Source organism: Phascolarctos cinereus, unplaced genomic scaffold (genome assembly GCF_003287225.1).
Source record: "Phascolarctos cinereus isolate Bilbo 61053 unplaced genomic scaffold, phaCin_HiC Scaffold_4;HRSCAF=312, whole genome shotgun sequence".
NCBI lineage: Eukaryota > Metazoa > Chordata > Mammalia > Diprotodontia > Phascolarctidae > Phascolarctos > Phascolarctos cinereus.
The window spans coordinates 433,989,505-434,009,238 of NW_027555847.1; the positions used below are offsets into that span (position 1 = coordinate 433,989,505).

The following is a 19,734-nucleotide window of genomic DNA, read 5'->3' on the forward strand; positions in this document are numbered from 1 at the left end:
CCTTTCTTTCAGTTTCTCCCCTTATCTTATCTCCTTCCCCTCCCATTTTCCCATAGGGTAAGACAGATTTCTGTAACCAATTGAATGTGTGCATTATTCCTTCTTTGAGCCAGTTCTGATGAGAGTGAGGTTCACACACTGCCCCTCATCTCTGACATGTTCCCTTCTACTGTAAAAGCTTTTCTCTTGCCTCTTCTATATGAGATAATTTACCCCATTGTACCTCACCCTTTCCCTTTCTCCCAGTGCATTCCTTTCTTAACTGAATTTAATTTTACTATTTTAAGTATCATCCTTTCATATTCAACTCACACCTGTGTTCTTTGTCTATATATCCTCTTTCTAACTGTCTTAAAAATAAGAAAGTTTACATGGATTACAAGTATCTTTTTCCCATGTAGCGATGTAAACAGTTTAACCATATTAAATCTATGATGATTTCTCTTTCCTTTTTATCTTTTTATGCTTCTCTTGAGTCTTGTATTTGAAAGACAAAATTTCTATTTAGCTCTGGTCTTTTCATCCATAATGTGTGAAAGCAAATTTTGCTGAATGTCTATTCTTTTCCCCTAGAGAATTATAGTCAGTTTTGCTGCATAGGTGTTTCATGGTAGTAATCCTAGCTCCTTTGCCCTTCATAATATCATATTCCAAGCCCTCTGATCCTTTAATATAGAAGCTGCTAAATTTTGTGTTGTCCTGACTGTGGCTCCATGATGCTTGAATTGTTTCTATCTGGATGTTTGCAATATTTTCCCCTTTACTGGTTGTTCTTGAATTTGGCTATAGTGTGGCTGGTAATTTTCATATTGAGATCTCTTTCAGGAGGTGATTGTCAAATTCTTTCAATTTGTATTTTAACTTCTGGTTCTAGAATATCAGGATAGTTTTCCTTGTTAATTTCTTGAAATATGTCTAGGCTCTTTTTTTCATCATGGCTTTTGGGTAATTCAATAATTTTCAAATTCTCTCTCATAGATCTATTTTCTAGGTCAGTTATTCTTCCAATGGGATAGTTCACATTGTCTTCTATCTTCTTTTTTCCCATTCTTTTAGTTTTGTTTTATTGTTTCTTGATTTCTTACAAAGTCATTAGCTTCCATTTGATCAATTTTAATTTTTAAGGAATTATTTTCTTCAGAGAGTTTTTGTGCTTCCTTTTCCATTTGGCCAATTCTACACTTTAAGGATTTTTTTGTCCTTCAGTAATTTTTTGTGTCTCTTTTTCCATTTGACCTATTCTGCTTTTTAAGACATTCTTCTCCTCTTCGGCTTTTTGTAGCTTTTTACCATATAGCTAAGTCTGTTTCTTGAAGTGTTGTTTTATTCAATATTTTTCGTGTCTCCTTTAACAAGCTGTTTTCTCATTTTTCATGATTTTCTTCCATTACTCTCATTTCTCTTTCCAATTTTTCCTCTACCTCCCCTACCTGATTTTCAAAATCTTTTTTGAGCTCCTCCATGGCCTGGTAGTAATTCATATTTTTTCTTGGAGGCTTTGGATGTAGGAGCTTTTACTTTGTTATCTTCTTCTGAGTGTGTGTTTAGATCTTTCTTGTCACCATAGTAACTTTCTATGGTCAGAATTTTTTTTCTGTGTTTTTGCTCATTTTCCCAGCCTTTTACTTGACTTTTAACTCTGTTAGACTAGGGTTCTGCTTCCGGGGTGGAAACCACACTGTCCCAAGCTTCAGGGGTTTTGTCCAGCTGTTTTGAGGTATTTCTAAAGGACGTTTAAGTTTTCAGTTCTTCCAAGGTGATATGATCTAGGGAGAGGTGTGTTTACTACTCTCCTTGCCTGTGCTCTGGTCTGTGAGTGACACAGGCACTCTTTTCGGCCTTGGAACTGGGAGGAGGGTTCCCACTCCCTTGTGGCCACAAGCTCAGATGTGCTAATGTTCCTAATTGCCCTGGGACTGCCACCCAGAATTACAATCTATGTTTGAGTATGGGCAAAGCAAGAGAGTCCTACCTCAGTGCTAGAAACAGACCCCTGTAATCTTCTTCTGACCTTGCGTTCAACCCTCTTACCATCTGTCAGGAGAGAGCTCATAAAGTAGCCACTGCTGCTGATTCAGTGGCTCCCAAGGCCTGCTCCTGGCTTTCTGGTGCTGCGGCTATGCTGGTGTGGTCTGTGGTAGACTATGTTCCACACTTACTCCAATGTGACAAACCTTTCCTACTGATCTTCTAAATTGCCTTTGTTGTCTTTGGGTTAAGAGATCTGTAAACTGCCATTGCTGTCACTGATTTAGTTGTCCTCAAGACTGCTACAGGTTTGCTAGGGCCTAGTGTGCCCTGATGTGGCCTTCACTCCTCTCTCACCCTGGTGCACCAGACCTTTCCTGCCAAGCTTCCAAGTTTTCTTGGGCTAGAAAATTATTTCACTCCATCTTTTTGTGGCTTCGGCTACTCCAGAATTTTATAGCCATTATTTAAAGGCATTTGTAGGGGTTTGAGAGTGAGCTTAGGCAAGTCCCTATCTTTACTCTGTCCTCTTGGCTCTGCCTCTGTATTGTATTTCTACTTTGCCTTCTGGATCTAAGCAATCTAGGCTTTAAAAAAAATTCTTGAAATAAATCTAGGGTTTTTTTTTTTAATCATGGCTTTCTGATACTATAATGATTCTTAAATTTCTGTCTACAGCTCAATTGTTCTGAGTACAGATTGAAGCATATTTCAACAACAACAGCACTTCCTCTGTGTGCTATGGTAAAGAAGGAAATGGCAAACAACTGCAGTATCTTTGACAAGAAAAGTCCATAGATAAGATGGGCCATGGGGTCAGGAAGAGTCAGACACAACTGAATGACTGAACAACAACAGCAACAACAACATGGTCTATGCATCTGATTCTTCAGACTTTGTCAGCTGAATTCAGCTGCTTACTTGACCTGGAATTTCTCTCAGCACATAGTAATGATTCACTGTAGAATATCTCTTTACTATGCAGTCTCCTTTTGTCTAGGGATATTTTCCTTCTGGTGCCTCCATTTTTGGGGGTGAATTTAGGATAGCCTGCTTCATTTCCCTCAGGCTGTACTTCTTACTGTCAGTACTTTATCTCCACCCAAGGCACCTGGCCTACCTCAGACTACTTACAACTCCTTAATTCCATGGGATCTTTTCACTGTCCCTCTTGGGTAAAAGCATCAGTGTCATTCTCATTAGTCTGCAGTTTCCCCAAGAACCTCACCCACTTTATTGGCATTACAATAAACTTTGCCACTTGAGTGGAAGATGGTTTGAGTGCATGAATTAATTCCAGGAAGAAACCACCCTTTTCCCTGACATTTCCTGATTCCCAGCAACCCTAAACTGCATCACATGTGTTTGTATATGCATAAAATATGAGTGTTCAAGTTTATGTATCTGCACTGCATATATATGCAAATATGTTCATAGGTAACTGTTCAGTAATACATGCAAGCACATATGTAACATGCACACATACATATGCATTTCTCAGTACCTCTCCTCAAATAATTTTAAGAATACTTCTGAATATATTTGTATGCCAGGTGTCATACAAATATATTGTGTAACACAGATTTCTCTGGTCGTACTGAGGGCCAAGATTATTATATTTTGCCCCTCCCTAAGGGTTTTCAAGTATCTGGTGGTGGTTTCATCTGTGATATTAGCTTAAACTCTCACCATTTGTATTCAATTTTAGGTACCTAATGAATACCTTTCAATTTCATTCAGCAGTTTTAAATCTGGTCAACTTTTACAAAGAGAATTTAGGTGGCTCAGTGAATAAAGTGTTGGGCTGGGAATCAGGAAGACTCACCTTCATGTATTCAGATTTGCCTCAGACACTTACTAGCTGCATGACCCTGACCAAGTCACTTAATCCTATTTTCTCAGTTCCTCATCTGTAAAATGAGTTAGAGAAGGAAATGATGAACCACTTTAGTATCTTGGCCAAGAAAACCCCAAATGGGGTCAAAAAGAATCTGCTATGATTAAACAGCAAAAATGCTTAGGCCGCTTTAAAGATGAAAACCATTCAAGCTACGCAGCTAATGGAAAAAATGCTGATCCCAAATACATAATAGTTGACACTGGAACTAGGTCCCACTAGAGGTTCATGGGATGATGCCATCTTAGGTGTCCTAAGTATGTATTAAATCTTCATTACATATGTATGCTTGTATCATTTAAACTCACATGCATTTGTAAATATATATGAAATGCATACACCAAATTAAATTTGTCACTCTCTTTTCTCAAAAAACATTATATTCTTAAATTTTATCCAGTAACTATAAAGCAGGAAGGCATTCACATAGATTTAGAAGGCTTCTTGGATCTATCAACCTCAATATTTCCAGGTAATATGTATGGACATTATATAGCTTTATTCAGAGTTCTCAGTTCTCAAATTTCACTTATATTTCTAAGTATTAGATGTAGTTTTTTTTAATCCTTGTTTACATTGAATATCTGAAACCAAATTTCCGTCCTTTATGGACAAGATCAGGAATCCAGGAATCAGCCAGATGTCTGCTTAAATTTAATATAGGATTTTCATAATTATTATTAAAATAAAAAGACTTAAAATAAATGTAATCATATTGTATATGTACTCCTAAGAAATTAAAAAAGAAAACTAAAGATTTGAAAGTCATGGCTATTTATATCATAACCATACAGGCTATCTTGAAGAATGTGAGAAAAGAAAAATAAAAATTTCCATGGGAACAAAATGCCTCATCTCACAATGGAGAATAAGACATTGGAAGAGGGAAAAAAATGATGGCTCTTTAATAAAACCTTTCTTTATTATAAAAAAAAAGTGGAGTAAGTTTCATGCGTGTGTTTTTTTAGAAAGTTCCATGAGTTCCATTAATCATATTAATCCATTCATTAAAATCATCTTACGGGTTTTCTAAATACAACCAAGTAAACCCACTTGAATTAAAAAAAAAATGAGGCATGGATTACTTTTAATAAAAAAAAAAAGACTCTTCCTACATATGACTTCCAGAGCAGAGTGCAATGTGTTAGGAAGGTGTAATTAACCAGTGTATTATGCCTCTTTGACAAACTGTTCATGTCATGATAGATGGCTATGCTGGGATACTGCTTTCCATTCTTCATTTACTCACTGACTTCCTATATTCCATTCAGGTTTTTGTATCATTAAGTAAGAATCTGTAACCTATTATTGGTCTATCTTACAGATATCATGGACCATGAATACTGAAAATGAAGACATTTAAAATAAGTTAAACAAGGAAATAATGCTATAATTTGCATTAAAATATGCACACCTATATGGAATTCAGTTACATTCAGCAAACCATTTCATTTTTCCAAATACTTATTAATTTTTTAGACAAAAAAGTCAGTGTTAAGTGCTGAGGAAATAAAGATAAAATGGCATAGTCTTACCCTTCCAGGAGCTTATATTCTACTCAGGATTGGGGTTATAATAGGGAGCAATGACAAGATTGAAAGTGCTTAAAAAAATTAAAGTGGGACAAAATATTTTCACTGGGGAAGAGACAGGATAAATGAAGGCTCCCTGTAAGCCTTAACATATGTACTCAGTTTCAAAATAAGACAGGAGTTCAAAAATACAGAAATAAAGGGGAAATGAATCCCAGTCACCGTGGTCAACTCCCATGAATGCAGGAGGCAAGATGTTACATGATGAATTCAAGAAACATTTAGCACTGATTTAGCTAGGATTCAGAGTCTGTGAAGAAGTCTAATGAGAAAGTTTGAAAGAGAGGTTGGAACCAAATTGTCAGCAGTGTTTACCCAGTTAGTGAAGAAAAGATGTAAACAATATCAAAGTCAGCGAGCTAGGAGATATATGTGATAAATAACTTGTTCTCAAGGAAAAACTAATGAGGAGGGAGTAATTTACATAGTGATTAGGATACAATGGAAAGTCTAATATATATGAAAAGACACATCTATTTTTTTTTAGTTTTAACCTTATTTTGACATGAGGGTGTCATTAGGGGCCATAGAAAGAACTATTTCAGTAGCAAAGCTCAGAAAAATCAAGGTTGCAAGGAATTGTAGAATATCTGGATGGAGGAGGACAGCACGTAATAGGTGTAAGGCATTATTTTTATAGTTTAGGTAGTGAGAAGTAGAAAAAAAAAGTCATGAAGATTTAGATCTAGACCTAGAACAGGACTCAAAGGCCATCAAGCCCAGTTCCCTCATTTTGCATATGAGGAAACTAAAGCCCCGGTTATGTTAAGTGACATCTAAGGTTACAGAGGTTTTAAAAGGCAAAGATGAGGTGTGACAACAGATTGATAGGGTAACAGGGTCAAGGAAGGATTTGTATGTGTGTTGGTATGTGCGATTGTGTAAGTACATATGAAATTTTAGGATTAGAGACAATCAGCTTTCAAGTTATAGGGAAGGTCATATAAGAAAGTAAGAGACCTCAGATGAATGAGAAGAGTGATAGATGGACCAAAGTCAGGTAGGTGTGGATGACATAGGAATAACAAGACCCTAGAGTATCAAACTTGTCTTGGGGGTTTATTAAGTCCACCAGAAAGGGAGTCCCACCCACAAAGATGGGGGAAGGCTTCAGCAGAAAGAGATTGGGAAGATTGCAAGATTGGATAAGATATCTTGACCTAGCTGATTACGTTATCATACAGAATGTTCTTATAGAGAAGTTATTGGAGGTGAGGAGTATAGCAAGGAGGTCCTTCAATTGGTGAGCTGATGTTGGACAAGAGATAGAGGGAGTTGTGCTCAGTTTGTGATCCAAATAGACAATGGAGAAGGATGGGATCCAAAATACTTGTGGAGGGATTAGCATTACCAAGGAAGATTGCTACTTTCTCCAAGATTAGAGAGTATGAGGAAAAAATAGTAAAGGAAATAAGGATGTGTACAGGAATGGAAGACAACTAAGATAGTTCCTATCATATACCTTCACATTTCTCAGTAAAAATGGGTAAAGCTGGTTTTGTAATTTTATGGCCTTGAGTAGAAAAGAAAATATTAGCATGAATTATGATAGAAATGAGATAAGCAAGTTTAAACTGTCAAGATGGATTAACTAACACATGGTCAAACAAAACTCGTATTGCTTCCTTACAAATGATATCTTAGAATAGTATGAGCTATTTTAAGCTGATTATTCCATCATATTGGTGATGATGATGGGATTCCAAATGAATAACTAGCAAAAAGGCAACTAGAAACAAAACAAAACACTCTTTTATTCTGTGAACTAAAAACAAAACAAAACAGCCCATTAACTTTTAATATTAATGAGACAAACAACACAAAAAGAAGAATCACTGGAGACAAATATCAAATAGATAAAGTACCATGTGATTATGGATGTGACAACATAAAATTAATGGAAGATTAAGTATTGAAAATGTTGCTGCTGGAGGTGGAGCCAAGCTGGCAGAGAAAAGCTAAGAAGTTGTCTGAGCTCATTCTAATTTTCCTCAAAAACAACATTAAATCAAGTCCCTAAACAGATTCTAGAGAGACAGAATCCACAAAAAGAAGGAGTGAGGGGGCAGCTAGGTGGCACAGTGGATAGAGCACTGGCCCTAGATTCAGGAGGAACTGAGTTCAAATCTGGCCTCAGACACATAACACTTACTAGCTATGTGACCTTGGGCAAGTCACTTAACCCCATTGCCTATCCGGAAAAAAAAAAAGAAACAAAAAAGGAGTGAAACAATTTTCCAGCTTAAGATAACTAAGGACTTCAAGAAAATTCTGTCTCATTTGAGTGAAAGCAGAGCATAGCCCAGTGCAGAGATTGTGTCTAGTGAAGTCAGCAAGATGCTTTTAGCCATAGCGCACATCAGCAACTGAGGCCTATTGCTCCTGGCTCAGCTGGCTAGTGAAACAACAGAGCAGCTGTGACACCTCCAGCCCCAGGGAAAAAGGCAAATTACCAGGCCCAGATCCCAGGGAATAACAGGTGAGACTAGGCTAGGACACCTTAGTGCAGTGGGCAGGCCAACAGCACCTGAGGCCATGGTGCAGAAAGCCAATTGACGAGGCCCTCCTCCCCCCAAACAAGAAGTTTAGGACAGTGCCCCCTGTGCCATAGGAGCAGAGCTTAATTTTTAAAAATGAGCAAAAAAGAAAAAAGTGCTGATCATAGAAAGCTACTATGATGACAGGCATGATCCAAACACAAACTCAGAAGAGGAAAACAATGTAAAAGGCCTGTATGTTAAGTCTCAAAGGGGAATATGAATTGGTATGAGGCCCAAAAGTCCTCTTGGAAGAGCTCAAAAAAGTATCTCTTAGTTTTCAGTCTTTTAGACAGAAAGGAAGAGCTCAAAAATTAAGTAAGAGAGGCAGAACAAAAATTGGGAAAAAGAAATGAGAGTTATACAAGAAAATAATGGGGGGAAAAGAGCCAACATCTTGGAAAAGGAAACACAAAACTTGGCAGAGGAAAACAACACCTTAAAAAATAGAATTGGCCAAATAGAAAAACAATCCACTGAAGAAAACAATCCCTTTAAAAGTTGAATTGGTCAAATGGAAAAGAAGGTACAAAAGCTAACTTACGAAAATTATTCTTTAAAAATTAGAAAATTGGGTAAGTGAAAGCTAAAGACTCTATAAGACCTCAAGAATCCTTCAAACAAAATCAAAAGAATGAAAAAAAATAGAAAAACATAATTTACCTCATTGGAGAAACAACTGACCAGGAAAATTCCAGGAGAGATAATTTAGGAATTATTGGACTACCTGAAGACCATGATTAAAAAAAAGAGCCTGGACATCATTTTTAAAGAAATTATTAAGGAAAATTGTCCTGATATCCTGGAAACAGAGGGTAAAATAGTAGTTGAAAGAATCCACTGATCATCTCCTGAAAGAGATTCCAAAATGAAAACTCCAAGGAATATTGTAGACAAATTCCAGAATTATCAGGTCAAGTAGAAAATATTGCAAGTAGCAAAAAAGAAACAATTCAAATGTCAAGGAACCACAGTAAGGTTTACACAGAATGTGACAGCTACATTACATTGAGGGGCTTGTAATTTCATATTCCGGTAGGCAAAGGATATTGGATAACAACCAAGAATCAACTATGCAGCAAAAAGGAGAATAATCTTTCAAGGTAAATGATAGATATTCAATGAAATAGAGGACTTTCAAACTTCCTTGATGAAAACACCAGAGCTGGGCAGAAAGTTTGATATTCAAATACAAAACTTAAGAGAAGCATAAAAATTAAACAGGAAAAAAAAAAACACATGATATTCAATCAGCTTAAACTGTTTATATTCCTACAAGAGAAGACAATATTTGTAACTTTTGAGAAATGCATTTGTATTAGGGTAGTTAGAAAGAATATAAATAGATAGAGTGTCTGGGTGCAAGTTGACCTTAATGTGATGATTTAAAAAAAAATGGGTTAAAAAAGGGATTTTACTGAAAGAGAAGGAAAGGAGAGGCAGAATAGGGTAAATTTTATCACACGAAGAAGCACAAAAAATTTATTAGAGTGGAGTGAAAGAAAGGAGGGGTGAGCATTGTTTGAACCTTATTCTCATTGTATTTGGCTCAAAGAGGGAAAAACATACATATTTAGTTGGGTATGGTTATTTATCTTACCCTATCAAGAAACAGGAAGAGAAAGGGAAAAGAAAAGGGAGGGGAGTAGGATAGAAGGAAGGGCAGAAATAATAGAGTAAAGGTGAAAGAAAAGGGAGAGGAGCTGATAGAAAAAAAGGCAGACTGAGGAAGGTGGTGCTCAGAAGCCAAACACTGGTGAGGAAGGATATGGTGAAAGAAGAGAGAAAAGTATAAAAATGAGAGGGGAAATAGAATGGAGGGAAATACACAGCTAGTGTATATAATAACTGTAAATGTGAACGGAATGAACTCTCCTGCCAAAATGGAAGCAAATAGCAGAGTGTGTTAAAAACCAAAATCCTACAATATATTGTCTACAAGAAACACCTCTGAAGCAGAGAGATACACATAGAGTAAAGGGAAAAGGCCAGAGCAGAATATATTATACTCCCGCTGAAGTAAAAACAAAACAAAAAAAGAACAAACAAAAAACCAGTGGTAGCAATCCTGATCTCAGAAAAAACAAAAGCAAAAATATATCTAAAGAAAAAGAAAGGGAAGGAAGCTACATCTTGCTAAAAGATACCATAGATAATGAAGTAATATCAGCATTAAATATATATGCACCAGGTGGCATAGCATCCAAATTCTTAGAGATGAAGTTAAATGAGTTGCAGGAAGAAACAGACAGCAAAACTATATTAGTGGAGGACCTCATCCCTCCACAGAACTAGATAGATCTAATTACAAAATAAATAAAAAAGAAGCTAAGGAGGTGAATAGAATTTTAGAAAAGTTAGATATGATAGACCTTTGGAGAAAACTCAATGGAGACAGAAAGGAATATAACTTTTTTCTCAGTGATACATGGCACCTAGACAAAAATTTACCATGTATTAGAACATAAAAACCTCACAATCAAATGCAGAAAGATTGAAACATTAAATGCATCTTTTTCAAATCATGATGCAATAAAAAATTGCAAGTAATAAAGGCCCATGGAAAGATAGATTAAAAAGTAATTGGAAACTAAATAATCAAATCCTAAAGAATGAGTGGATCAAATAAAAAAAAATCATAGAAACAACTAACAGTTTCATTAAAGAGAATGACAATAATTAGGCCACATGCCAAAACTTATGGATGCTACCAAAGCAGTTGTTAGGGAAAATATATATATCTCTAAATGCTTACATTAACAAAATAGGGAAAGAAGAGATCCATAAATTTGGCACACAGCTAAAAAAGCTAGAGAAATTACAAAGTAAAAATCCCCACCTAATTCTGAATTTAAATTTCTGAAAATCAAAGGAGAGATTAATAAAATTGAAAGTAAGAAAACTATTGAACTTACAAAGAAAACAAAGATCTGGTTTTATGAAAAAATAATCATTTGGCTCATTTTATTTAAAAAAGAAAGAAAAAAATCAAATTACCAGTACCAAAAATTAAAAGGGTAAATTCAAGACAAATGAAGAGGAAATTAAAGCAATAATCAGGTGCTATTTTCCCCAACTGTATGCCAATAAATCTGACAATCTAAATAAAATGGATTATTATTTAGAAAAAATTTAAATTGCCCAGATTAACAGAAGAGAAAATAAAATACTTAAGGTTATTTTAGAAAAAAAAGAAATTGAACAAGCCATCAATTATCTTCCTAAGGAAAAAAAATCTCCAGGGCCAGATGGATTTATAAGTGAATTACACAAAATTTTTAAAGAACAATTAATTCCAATACTGTATAAACTATTTGGAAAAATAGGCAAAGAAGGAGTCCTACCAAATTCATTTTACGACACAAATATGGTGATGATACCTAAACTAGGGAGAGCCAAATCAGAGAAAGATAATTATACACCAATTTCCCTAATGAATATTGGTGCAAACATTTTAAATAAAATATTAGCAAAGACATTACATCAATTTATCATGAAGATAAATTCACTGTGAACAGGTGGGATTTATACCAGGAATTCAGGGCTGCTTCAACATCAGGAAAACTATCACATAATTGACAGTATCTAACAGAATTGACCAAAACTAACAAAAATTATACAGATTCAATAGATGCAGAAAAAAGCTCTTGACAAAATACATTACCCATTCTTATTTGAAACACTAAAAAGTATAAAAGTAAGTGGAGGTTTCCTTAAAATGATAAGCAGTAACTATCTAAAATCAACAGCAAGCATTATATATAATCAGGACAGGCAAGACACATTCCCAATAAGATCATGGTTGAAACAAAGATGGCCATTATCACCACTGTTATTCAATATTATACTAGAAATATTAATATTAGCAATAAGAGAAGAAAAAGGAAATTAAAGGAATTAGAATAGGCAAGGAGGAAATAAAATTATCAATCTTTGCAGGTGATATGATGATATACTTGGAGTATCCTAGAGAATCAACTAAAAAACGACTTGAGACACTTAACTTTGGCAAAGTGGCAGGATATATAATAAACCCACATAAACCACTGGCATTTCTACATATTGCCAAAAAAGCCCAGCAGCAAGAGATAGAAAGAGAACTTCCATTTAAAATAACTGTACACAATGTAAAATATATGAGAGTCAACTTGCCAAGACAAACCTAGAACTATATGAAGACAATTACATTCAGACCCAAACAATTGGAAATATATATATATATATATATATATGAATTACTCAAGGGTAAAAAATAAAAATGAAATTCTACCTAAATTAATTTACTTATTTAGTGCTATATTAATCAAACTACCAAAAACTGTTTTATAGAGCTAGAAAAAAGTAATAACAAAATTCATTTGGAGGACAAAACATCAAGGATATCAAATGGATTAATGAAAGAAGAAATGCAAAGGAAGGTGGGCTAGCTGTACCAGATCTACACCTACATTATAAAGTGGCAACCAACAAGATTATTTGATACTGGCTAAGAAATACAGTGGTGGATTTGTGAAATAAGTTATGTCCATAAGACACAGTAGAAAATGACTCTACTAACCTCTCTACTTGATAAACCCATAGGTCTATGGAGAAGGAAAGAATGTATGACTAAACAAAAGATAGAGAACATTCTGAAACGCAAAATGGATAATTTTGATTACTTTCAATTAAATGTTTTTGCTGAAGCAATGCCAATAAAACCAAAATTAGAAGGAAGGCAGAAAACTAAGAAACACTTCCTACTGCTAGTATTTCTTATAAAGGCTTCATGTCTCAAATACATAGGGAACTGAGTCAAATTTATAAGAATATACATCATTCCCCAATTGATAACTGATCAAAAGGTCGAACAGGCATTTTTCACATGAAGAAATTAGAACTATCTATAGTCACAAAAATGCTCTAAATCACTATTTCTCTAATCAGAGAAATGCAAATTAAAACAACTCTGAGGTTCCACCTCATATCTATCAGTTTGGCTAATATGACAGTAAAGGAAAATGATAAATGCTGGAGAACTTGTGGGAAAACTGCAACAGTAATGAATTGTTGGAGGAGTTGTGAACTAATCCAACAATTCTGGAGAGCAATTTGGAACTACTCACAAAGGGCAATCAAAATATGCCTATTCTTTGATCCAGCAATACCACTAGTAGGTCTATATCCCAAAAAGATCCTAAAAAAATGGAAAAGCTCCCACATGTACAAAAATATTTACAGCATCCCTTTTGTTGGTGGCAAAGAATTGGAAATTGAAAGCATGTCCATCATTTGGGAATGGCTGAACAAGTTGTGGTGTATGCATGTAATGGAATACTATTGCTCAATAAGAAATGATGGGCATGAAAATTTCAGAAAAAAAACAAAACCTGGAAAGATTTACACGAACTGATGTTGAGGAAAGTGAGCAGAACCAGGTGAATATTGTACACAGTAACGGCAACATTGTGCAATGATCAAATGTGATAGATTTAGGTCTCATCAATACAACGATTCAAGACAATTTTAAAAGCCTCATGAGGGAAAATGCTATCCACAGCTAGAGAAGGAAGTATGGAGTCTTAATGTAGATCAAAACACACTATTTTTATTTTTTATTCTTTTTTTGTTGTTTTTTCTTTCTCAGGTTTTTTCTCCTTTGGTTCTGAATCTGCTTTCACAACATGACTAAGAAGGGAATATGTTTAACACGATTGTGCATGTATTACCGAAATCAGATGTTTGCTGTCTTGGTCAGCTGAGGAAAAGGACAGAGGGACAAAAGTTTGAAATGCAAACTCTTAGAAAAACAAATGTTGAAAACTACCTTTACATGTCATTGGAAAAAAATAAAATATTATTAATTCAAAAAAAGAGAGAAAATGTTGATGCTATTTCACTTAAAATAGACAGCCTGTGAATTTTAATTGGTGCAAGTAAGGCAAGCAGGTTTTCTTCAACAAATTGAAAGATTGGAAATTTTGATACAAGTTGGTTGTTCTGCCCCTAAAAAACACTTTAGTACCAACAGTCTTCTTCTCAGAAAGTTCCTACCTGACCTGAGAAGAAAATTCATATATTTTTGTATTAATTGACTGCTCATAGCCCTTCAGGATAACTTCAAGGATTTGAAACTATATGAGCTTGAGGATGGATTAAGAGCTCTGAGCAACCCAGACAAACCATAGATTAGAGAGATGTGTAAAATTTATTTATTTGTTAACCTCATTCAATGTAATGATATTAATTACTAATTAGACTCTTATAATTTTTATTGGGCAGAGAGGTGGTACAATGGATAGAGCATTAGTCTTGGAATCAGGAAGACTCATCTTCATGAGTTCAAATCCAGCCTCAGACACTTACTAGCTGTGTGACTCTGGGCAAATCACTTAGCCCTATTTTACTCAGGTTCTTCAACAACAACATCAACAGAATTATAGAATTTCTACTTGAACATAAAGCCACAGGAAGTGATACAATTTGTGAAATAAGCTTGCAGAGATAACAAATAATACTATTTAATGACATATAAAATGATCTACATTTAATTAAAACTTCATCTGAAATATCCTCCCTTACCTGGTAATATTTTTCTATTTAACTGGCTAAGAAATGACACCTTGCAAAGATGAGCAAGAAGGAATATTTTGGAATTTTATATAAGTACTTTTATATCTTACATACAGTACAGCACTGTGACCTCTGAGGTTTTCATTTTTTTCACTTTGGTAGTGCTTGTCCGAAGCCCTTTAAAAAATGCAAAGAACAAGGCTTTGCTTTTACTATTTTTTTAAGGAGCTCAAGCATTTCAAAGGAAATTCAAGAAAAAGGGTGGCTGATTTATTACTTAATTAATTTTATATATCTCTTATCTCAAACCAGACATTGGCAGAGTCTAGAAGTAATTGTAAGTATAACTATTTAAGAGTAATTTTCAAATTCAAGATTTTCCATTTTCCATTAATTAAAATCATCTAAGTATGCTATGAGGTAATTATATTTTTATTATGTTCATTAGTATTATATGTATTTCAGAGTTTGTTATAGATCCATCCATTTTAAATAAGGGATAGATAACAGAGTGGAAATTGCTTATAGTCTCAATGTTTTAGATGAACTATGTTAAATACCATTTTAATTATGAAATAAATGATGGATTTTTGTAGCTATTAGCACGCCAAAGTGGTAAGGGAAAAAAAAGTCTGTTTATCAATTGTAATATAACACTTATTTTTTAAAGTCAAGAACTTCTCTCTCTGTGTCAATTATTACAGGCTTTAATCATTGCTCTCATACGTGTAAATGTAATATGTCAAATTATTATACCTGGTTTAATGTTGGAATTCTATAGATAAAATTCAAGATGTCTTCCTACTTGAATAAGGGGGGGGGAAGAAAAGGAATAACAGAAGTGCTGTTTCCATAGGGAAAGCTTTGTTTCATGAAAAGTGATGGCTTGTCTGACATTTATCTTTATTTTTTAAAAGAACAAAATAAGAAAATTGATTAATTCTAAAAGATTTAGTGTTAGCAGACTAGCTAGCTAAAAAGAACTTCACACCATATCTCTCTAGCGGTCTTCTTTAACTCCACTTAAGGCCAAATACAATATCTATCTATAATTAAGAAACTAAGAGCTTTAATTGTCGCTCAAAATAAAACAACCTATTTAGAATCACTTTTCTTTTACTTTTGAATATAAGAGATGAAGCATTGTTGCTCACTGGATAGACACATATAGTTCATGTGACCCTAGGAAAGTCACTTAGCTCTCAGTGTTCCGGGAAATTCTCTAGGACTATAGGAAGCAAAAAGTTGCCAGTCTGTATTGGTAGAGGTAGTTTTTTCACCAGAACTTTCAGATTTGTTGGTTGTTCTCCATTCTCAAAGAGGACCAAAATGACATCAACATGTTGCAGTCAAAGTACTAACTGACTGATCATACCAATACAGGCTTGGATTGCTATACCACAGGCTGGGCACAAATATTCCATACAAATATTTGATATGGAGATGTCTCTCAGTTGGCATATTTCACCTTTGTTTTGAGCTACTGCAACTATGCTTTGCTTATAGAGCTTAGCACCTTCTTTAATCTGGTCTTTTGGCAGCATCTCCCAAGGCATGCAATTGAATCCAAAGTCCTTCAGACAGACCTTGACAATGTCCTTTTATTGCTTCTTCTGACCACCATACGAGCACTTTCCTTACACAGGTCATCTGTAAAATAGTCTTTTAGGCTAATGTACATTTGGCATTTGAACAACATTTACAGCCCAGCTGAGTTGCACTCTCTGCAGTAGAATTTGAATGAATTTTCCATAAGCCCTCGTGACTGACCATATCAAAAACCTTGGTCAGATCAACGAACATTGTGTATAGACTCCTTTTCTGCTCCTGGCATTGTTTCTGAAGTTGTTGGGCAGCAAACGCCATATTGACTATTCCTTGGCCCTTTCTAAAGCCACACTTGCTCTCAAACAGATGACCATCTTGCAGGTGAAGAATCAGCCTATCTAGGAGGACTCCAGCAAGAATCTTGCTGACAATGACTATTAAAGAGATCCCTCCCCAACCCTGTACTTGTCAAAGGGCAGTCTATTTTCTTTACCTTTATAGAGATGGACAATGGAGGCATCCTTGAACTCCTGGGGGATAACCTCTTCTTGCCATATAACCCAGAAAGTTTCAGTCAGCTTTTGCATGAGCAAAGAATCCCTCACCTTGGAATAGAATCACCAAATTTGCCAAAGGAAAGGAGCCTAATGGCATTCAAAACCTGTTCTTCACTTGGAAATTTGATAAAAGAGGAAGTGACTTAAGCCTGAGGTAAATGTTCATGTTCATTGATTAATGACAGTCTGTTAAGAATACTGTGGAAGTATGCATTCCATCTCTTCAGATCATGTTCTTATCACTACTCAATGTGGCTCCATTAGCAATGTGTAGTTGAGATGCAGCATAGATAATTGGACCATACAGAGACATCAGGGAATCATAAAAACACTTTGGATTGTTCTTATCAATGAAAAACTGAATTTCATCTGCTTTCTTAATGAGACAAGAATCCTGCTTCTCTCTAAGCTTTGCTTGCACTTTACATTTAATAGACTAAATGCCACCTTTTTAGAAATGGATGTACAATCCTGCTGGTAAACTCTATTGGTTTCATGTTTTTGTTTATTTGCTTCTGAATTTTCCCATCATTTTCATTAAACCAACCTTGATATTTGTGAGTTTAATGGCCTTGATGAGTAAATGTAATGCTGTGTACCAAATCTCTGAAAGTTACCTACTCCTTTTCTGCTACATAGCTGACAAATGTGTGTTGGGTCAGTTTTCCCCCAAGTTAGCAAGAAGTTATTCCCACTTGGAGAATTGCTCTAATCTGTTGACATTAAATCTTCAGGTAGTTGTCTTGCCTTGGAGCCATGCTTTTGTTTAATGCTGATATTTAGCTTGGAGAGGATAAATCTATGATTAGTTCAGCATTCTATACCATACATTGCCTTTCTCACTCTCACATCCTGTCTGTCTCTTCTTCGTACAATGCCATCATTTATTAAATGCCAATGTTTGCTGTGAGGGTGCATCCATGAAGTTTTATTACATTTAGGTAAACAGAAGACAGTGTTGGTGATAAGAAGGTCATGAGATGTACAAATCTTTAGTAGTAAGTGACCATTGCTCTTGCTTTTTCTGACTTTATTCCTTTCAAAGACTCCCTGCCATATCTAGTAGTCTATGGCTACACTTGCGTTAAAGTCACCCAGAATTACAAGTTTGTCCTCTTTTAGCACATTGATAATGAGGGTCTCCAGGTCTTCAGGTTTTTTTTTCTTTGATTTCATCAGGGCTCATCATGTGGAAGCATATGCACTGATGATTGTGGCATGGCTTTCTCATGTAAGAGGCAATCACATTGTCATGAAGCTGCCATTCACTACTTGTGGTAGGCACACAAGTTTGTTGACTAGATTACTTTTGATTGCAAAACCTACTCCTGCTTCATGGCACTCCACTGTGGCTACTCCAGAAAGTGTGTATTCAGCTCCAACTTTGGTAAGTTGGCCTTCATTTGCCAGCCTTCTTTCACTTAGGGTTGCTATTTGGATATGATACCTGCTGAGTTTTCTTACAGCAAGAGCTGTTTGTCCTGCAGATCTACTGAATTTTATATTGTGCATAAGCATGTGCATATTCCATGTACCAATGGTGAGTAGAAACATCTTTGCAGAAAGTTTTGTACATTTTTTGTGTGTTTCCTGTAAAGGGTGGCAAGACAAAGTCAAGATTACTGGTGATGGCTCAGGATGCAGTAAATGACCTTTATGTCTTTGATGTCTAGCCAAACTCTAAGTGCTCCACAGGCTGCTTCAGCCATCTTTGTAGCCCTTGGAACAAATTTTTCTCATCCACTCATTCTATCCAGAGAACTTTTCATATGCTTGGCATAGACACACCCTTAACTCACCTAAGGTTTTGAGACCCCTTCAGTTATCTTCAACAGTTTAACAGGTTGTAGCCACTGTACATGCTATAGCTTCTTGGAACAAAATATAGGAGTTGGGTGGATATTATGAACACCAAAAGTAGAAAGCAGTCCTGAAAAAAGCTCAACAGCCCTCGCACCAGAGGTGCTGGTCTTCCATGAACATATCCAGGAGTTTCTGATGCCAATGAAATCATGGGTCCAGATAAAAAAATAAAATAAAATAAAATTCAAAGACAAAAATTCAAAGACAAAAATTCCCAATGTCATCCAAAATTTATAAAATAGAAAATGATTATAATTGTTCTTTACCTTAATTCCTATTTGTTCAAAGAAGAACTATTCTTCACAGTTTTGCTTCCTTGGGATGCTTCTTAGATCCAAGGTATGGTGATAGACACAATAACTGTAGCTGTGGTAATTTCAGCATTTTTTACAACATTTCTGATTTGAATCATTTTAAAAATATAACACAATAGAATAGATACAAGGAAAGTGTGGATTCCAATGAGTTCTGTACAGTACATTTTATAGTATGATTATTCCTTGCTATCTATCATTTTTATACAAAAATATATTGTTACCAAGTGAAAATAAATGAACATGCATATTTTGTAATGTGGATCTTTCATTTTCATGGCTCATAGATTCTGAACCATAAGAGACCTCAGACAGAAAACCAACAACCAAAGAGGAGAGATAAATGATTTATCCAAGATCATACAGATTGTATATAGTAAAACCATGACTTGACCCTAGGTCATTTGGCTACAAACTAAAGTTTTGCTGTCCACTACACTGCTCACAAATTAAGCAATAGTAGAGAAGGTACAAACCTATCTCTTCAAAGGCATAGTAATAACAAAGATATCAGAATAATTCAATGTTTTATAAGAAAACTTACACCATAACAGTGTATGGATTTAATGAATATGGGTTTCTTAAAAATTAACTTATACGTTGAATGAATTTTTACTAGAAAAGATTCATAATCTGTTTTTCTGTCTCTCTCTTTTTCTTTTTGTCTCTTTCTATCCCTCCATTCCTCTCTAACTCTCTTCCTCTCTTTTGCTCTGGCTCCACCTTCCTGTCTCTGTCTTTCTTTCTCTTCCTCTGTCACAATTGCAATATTTCCAAAGAAGAAACAAATAGTTGAGGAAATTTCTACCAGAATATTGCCACATTATTTGATTTCCCCATTAGTTCACTTTTAATTAAGGAAAAATAATAGCTTAGAAAAATAATTTAATACGTTTAAAATTTAGA

At 35.1% G+C, this 19,734-nt stretch overlaps 1 pseudogene; it reads right to left on the bottom strand.

Annotated features, from left to right (window-relative positions):
- LOC110217949 (heterogeneous nuclear ribonucleoprotein D-like pseudogene) overlaps nucleotides 1-16,412 on the bottom strand; it is a 29,475-nt pseudogene extending 13,063 nt beyond the window's left edge.
- Nucleotides 16,413-19,734: the final 3,322 nt, after the last annotated feature.